Source organism: Ambystoma mexicanum, chromosome 2p (genome assembly GCF_040938575.1).
Source record: "Ambystoma mexicanum isolate Mex_15411 chromosome 2p, UKY_AmexF1_1, whole genome shotgun sequence".
NCBI classification, from domain to species: domain Eukaryota; kingdom Metazoa; phylum Chordata; class Amphibia; order Caudata; family Ambystomatidae; genus Ambystoma; species Ambystoma mexicanum.
This window is the reverse complement of record NC_090923.1, coordinates 842,437,433-842,443,432: the sequence shown is the minus strand read 5'-3', so window position 1 is coordinate 842,443,432 and position 6,000 is coordinate 842,437,433. Positions and strand designations below refer to the sequence as shown.

Sequence of the window (6,000 nt, the reverse complement as noted above, 5' to 3'; positions counted from 1 at the left end):
CACTGGGGTTCCTCTGATTGTTGGAGGCAAAAATCCAAAAACGTTAGTTGCACGCTCACCTCTACTGAAAGACACGAACATCAGGTGGTCTTCTGGGTGAGAGCGGGCACTGAGTAGGGAACGCCTACATATATTTTTTGAAACATTTCTAACAACTTTGTTACTTGTTTCTGATTTATTCCCACCTCATTTCTTAAGGATTGGGGCGATGGAGTAATGAGGATGTGCGTATTGTGACAGCCGGGAAATGATCACCTCAAATATGTTGTCAAAATCTATGTATCTGTGACATCAGACCAACAATACACATTCTTCCTTCCGGTATTTCTTCCTGACACCGCCTGACTATAAAACCCACAGGCGGCAGAAGAAACAACCATTCTGCTCTGCGTTCAGTTCTCTTCCCATTTCGCTGGTGCTGCTGAAACGCCGGGAGCCTCAGAGGTACGTGGGACTTATCCCCTGCAGGCGGTACACGCATTGCTCCTGTTGGACGTTCCTCACAATTTCTAGCGGTGCCTCGGTATTCCCCGAGATTCCAAAGTCCTTTTTCTAGGGTATCAATTCATACGTTTTATGATTACTTCTAATTTAAGAGCTGCCCCTCTTTTGCTAATGCTTTTGGTCTGAGATCTTCTTTTAACCCCTTGTAATCGCGTGGAAGGATGTGAGTGACTGAGCTTTCCACTATCGGATCTTCACGGGTTCTGTGATGGACTTCAGTCCGAATTTCAACCACGCCTGGTGCTCTATAAAATGCGATAATATGTGTCTGATATTGTAAATTTTAAATGAAGTTCGCATCTCCGAAGGAAGCCTTCGTGCTCGGGTGTCAGGCAGAGAACTTAAGCTGTTTACTGTCAGGTGTTAGGGGCTCGGCCACTCCTGGCTGTGTACTTCACATTGCTGTGCACGCTTGTTCTTGTAGTTTGGCGTTCGATGATGAAACAAATATTGACAATAACAACACTTTGGGCTTTTGTATACACATATAAAGTCACTTGCCAGGCATTGCTGTATTGGTACTAAATGGTGTGACTACCAGGGCACCTAATAGCAGTGCCTGGCAAAAGCTTTATACTTATACACAAGCCGCAAATGTTGGCTTTGCCAGTGCTTGTTTTGAACAGAACTTCAGTGAAGGATACACCCCATAGTGCTTATAAATCGAGTGTCTGAAGGCAGACCTGGTTTAGACATTTTTATTATACCAGTTTCGGATTTATAGCTCCAATTACGTCATTAACACTCAGATGACTGCTTTGAAAAAACCCTGGCATCATTTCAAGTGCACAGTTTGATGGTACGGCTTGAATAAAGCAAGCTCAAAGAGTTCCCATGAGGAGGTGTTTTGGGAGGGCAGGGCCAGAAGTGGGTGGGAATGACCATAGCATTTATCATGGCCATGCGCATTGAATGGGTGGGCAAATAATCAAATAGCATCTACTAGCTGAGTGCCTTCCCTCATATGCCATTGCTTCCTAGCTGTACTCTAATAAATACTTTTGGCTTATATGTGGCTCTGCCACTTAAAAGTCCAGACTAAAAAAGACCATCACAAGCATAAAATGCGACATTTTAGGAGCACTCAATGCGACAGGTACATAAGGGGCAGCATTGCCCTGGGCGAATTGGCACTCCCCTACCCCCGCGCGCCCATGGTCAACAGGGGGCAGGGCCAGGAAATGCCACTTTTTTTTTAAACCTCCTTGCTCCAGCGAGGAGCTAATGATATGAATAGGGTGCATCAGCGCCCTGTATTTGTTGATTGCGCTCCGCCACCGCAGGTGCATTTGGTAAAAGTGAGGCGCCTGCCACACCTTCTGCCACAATGCCAGCTCGGGGGAACCCTTGAAAGACTCCCCCGAGCTAGCGTGGCGGGGGCTAATGGTGCCCTGGGGGGCGTGGTGCCCAGGGCGGTCACCTGGCTCGCCCCATCCTAAGGCCGGTCTTGTTCATATATATGGATGCGAGTGTGCTTCCACGGTGATGTAGGATTCCTAAAATGTCTGTGACAGTGGTATCAACTATCTCCATGTTAGGAAGGGGTTGCTTTCTCCAACCATGTAGCATTTGTTTTTGAGGCCAGGATGAAGCTTCCCGTTTGCTGTGAGTGAGGACGTCTGGGTTTTGATAACAGGTGGCTTAATGGCAATGCAAAACCACTTTCCAAGTCGTGGGCTTCAGTGAACAAATGCATTCTAGGAATTAAAGTCTTGGCTGAGGTCGATGGGGCTTACCATCCAACTACCAATGATTCGCATAAGAGAGGGCCGGGGATGGAAAAGGTGTGTCCGGCGACATAACATCATCTGGCCACCTTGCCGGCCAGGACTCGAAAATGTGTGGAATGTTAAAACAAAATAGGGTTCAGTTTCGTAGTACCCAGAGTAACGCCTCCTTACAGGGTCCGGGGTATTTTCATTGCTTTTGAAGGCAGAGGGCGGCGGGGGGGAGGGGCAGAACGGGAGTTATGATCCATCCTTCCCTTTTCCCTCTGCCTTCATAAACAAATTGGTTTTATGCCAGCCACAGATTTGCATGCTGACGTAAAACCATTGATTTCCAATGTAACCTGCTTGCTTTCTACACCTGTTAAACGTAGGTGGATTACATAGGAAACATTGAAAACGCAACATGACAGGCGTACATGGTAGTTGACGTTTGCTCATTTTGGACAGCAGAGTGCGAAGGATATGCGTAAAGAAACTTCTGCCATCACTTTACACTTCTCTTTTACACTCCACAGTGCAAATTATGAGTATGACCGGAGGGGACCTGTTTACACATAAGTACAAACGTAAGGGGGCCCATCCAGGAAACGAACACTCGCTATTAAAATTAGCTCTAATTATAGCATGTGGATTATAGTAGAGCACTTAATACCAGAATATAATCAATTTCTATATGTGCCCAATGTTGATGGATTGATTGATTGATAGTTTATTTTATAGCGCCTACACACACATGTTTTTCAAAGCATTCAAGGCAAGGGAGGGAGCAAGGGGAAATACGACATTCTTACAAGGCCTTGAGACATTAAGAATGTGAAATTAACTATGGTACTAGGGCTGATGACATTTCAGATAGTGCAAGAGCTTTTCACAATGATAAGGAGGGGAGGAAGTGAGGGGGAGGTAGGAGATGAGATAGACAAGCGACTATCACAGTAGGCCTGAGGACATTTCTGCTAGTGCTGGAGATTGACAAAAGGTGGGGGCGTGGGGGGGAGAGGAACAAACAAGCGACTAACATACTTGGTCAGATGACATTTCTGATAGAGTAAGTGCATAGAATATAGTGAGCGGAGGAGGGAGAGGAGAGAGGGAAAAGACAGGGAGAGGAAGAGAAGACTGAGAAGCAGTGAGTTTGGCGAAAGAGAAGAAGCAAACCAGTGAAATACAGTGTTATAGAGCGCATAAGCAAGTGGAGGGAGCACATCAAGTTGCAGAGGTCTATACTGAACACATAGGGGGTCATTAAGACCCTGGCGTTAAGGGTTTAACAGCGCCGTAAAAGGTGTTGGCGCCGTTAAACCCTTAACGCATGATTACGAGGTCCCTTTGCGGGACCCGACCTTAACGGCTGGTTTTACCAGCCGTTAAAGTAGGGTGCCGCAAAGGGACCTCGGTGCTAATTACGGTACCGCAATTTGCGGTACCGTACTTAGCGCCTTCCCCAATCCCATTGAGCCCTATGGGGCGAAAATGGGAATGGGGAAGGGCAATGGTGAAATGGGGAAATACCGCCCCTCAACCTTGGAATGGGTCGGTATTTCCCCATTTCACCATGGCGGACTCGTTACAACACTGGCACCAACCATGGTGCTAATAGCGCCATGGTTTAGCGCTGGGGTTGTAATGAGGGCCATAATCTGTGGATGTGGAACATGCTGCAGAGGCAGGTGATGTCATTTGCACCGGATCAAAAAGAGGGGTAATTATGGATCTTCCGGCAAAGAGCACAGTGGCAATCTCTCATGATGACACTTGTGCGCAAGCAGTCCCCGCCATGATATTTTGAATCCATCTGACAATGGGTGAAGAGCCGACCCGCGGCATGGGCAGTACCTGCAGTGGCCCAGGGCCCCGCTGTCAGAGGGGCCCCTGAAGGCACCAGTGTCTGCTGCAACTGCTGTGCAACTTCCATGTACGAAGCTCACGTGAGGCCACAGTGTCACCTCCCAACCTCCTGTGGCTCTCTAGAGAGACACCCGTTTCCAGCGGCCCATCAGATGCTGAGGGCCCTTTAATGATGGCTTATCACTTTCTTCAAGCAGCGCATTAAAGTGGGGGCGACTTACAAATGATGGCCCATTCAAGAGACCATTGTTTTGGAGGAGATATCCATAACGTTTCTGTGTTAAGAAATGCAAATAGGCGTTTGCATTCTGAAAGCAAACACAAAGCACCAGTTAGCTGCCTAAATCTACACTCTCCTCCAGGTCAGTTACAATATATCAAACAAAACAGTTTTAAATTAGCAATATTATTTTCAGATGTTCATAGTCAATCCACCAAAACGAGTTTATTTTTGGTAGAATGTGATATTTTCATCACATCATATATGAACCCTGCATTTGTCAAAACCAAACACAAACAGGAAACCTTTTCATACATTACGTGTTGTTATACTTCTTGAAAATACATTTTCAGAACCCTAAGCCATTTGTTTTGCATTTTTGCTGAATTGCATTCTGGTATTTGTAGTCTCCCAGTCAAGAGGGGGAATAATGCCACAATTGTACACTTTTTTCTTAACATGTTAAGGAGGGGGAATGATTAGGGGGCAAGTGAGTCCTGAATATTTGCCGAGGATGTGGCAAGAGAGGTTGAATCCTGGAGACTGGTGCATGTGGGTGGACAGTGTTACTTTTTTCAGAGGGCGGGCACAAGCAACCACCTTGGGTGTTTTTAAGGTCGCCAAGCTTGCTCAAGCATTTGGCTACCAGGATTTCACCCGGGTCGTCATGTTTCCAATGCAGACACTTACCTGCAAGGCGCATAAAATGATCATCAAAGCACATGCTCGTATTGGGATTTTGTTCTCTAGGGAATATTTCACTACATATTGTTGGGTTAAAAAGGTGAGCACCTGTTATACCTGGCCATCGTATTTAATGAAAAATGTTCTGTCTCAGGTTATTTTTGTGTTGTTGATAACTTTTTTTCAAAGGCCATAGCTCTTTTGTCTGGTACACTTTCCTCTAAGGGGAAAAGTCAAGTGAGCTAAATTTGTATCTTTCACCTTAAGATATGTTCACTTACTGTGCATATATTCTTGAGTGCCAGCTTTTGATTTTTGTTGTGGGGCAAAGGTTTCTACACCGAGTGAGGTGCGAGAGCCGTACTCATCTCCCTATCAAAACACCACATTTTACAGCACATGATGCTGCAGAAAAGGAGAAATGCTTGCAGGGGGGCTTGTAGGGCTTCCCTCATCTGAGATTCTATCTCCTCTGCTGTGAAGGAAAGTCCCTGTTGCGCACACACCAGAATGAATACAACCCTCTAGGGAAATAGGCCAAGAGATAGCTTGCAAGGATAACACGGTTTAATTATACAGAATACAAAATATCAGCAAAGAACTGCTCGAGAACCTTCTCTTTCCAGAAAGATTGTTAGATGCCTTTTGAGAGGCCACAGCATCACTGATGACATCACATATAGGGTTTGAACCCACACAGATGATTGGTAAGACATTATACATGATCCTGCCCCATAGGGGATGTCAGGCTACAATTGGTTCATTTCTCAGCCGTCTGTCGATTCCCACATGAGTCAGCGTGGCTCATCTCTCCATGGAGTGAAAGTCAGGTCTCTCATAAGTTACATTGTGAAAACTATGATAATATGCTATGCCTACTACTCCATCACTGTGGCATGCACCTGGGAGGCTTGGGGACTGTTGCCAGGGGTAAGGGAGGAAGACATAGAGTAATACTGACCCACACATTCTAGGACTTGTTTATACCGCTCCTCTAGCACTCAAGGCTTCCAC

At 46.0% G+C, this 6,000-nt stretch overlaps 1 protein-coding gene across 1 annotated transcript in view; it reads left to right on the top strand.

Annotated features, from left to right (window-relative positions):
* The first annotated feature begins 376 nt into the window (after positions 1–376).
* LOC138566848 (C5a anaphylatoxin chemotactic receptor 1-like) overlaps positions 377–6,000 on the top strand; it is an 80,855-nt gene continuing 75,231 nt past the window's right edge. The window contains exon 1 of the mRNA XM_069644552.1: positions 377–444. The gene's annotated coding sequence lies outside the window, so the exon portion shown is untranslated. The remainder of the gene's footprint in view (positions 445–6,000) is intronic.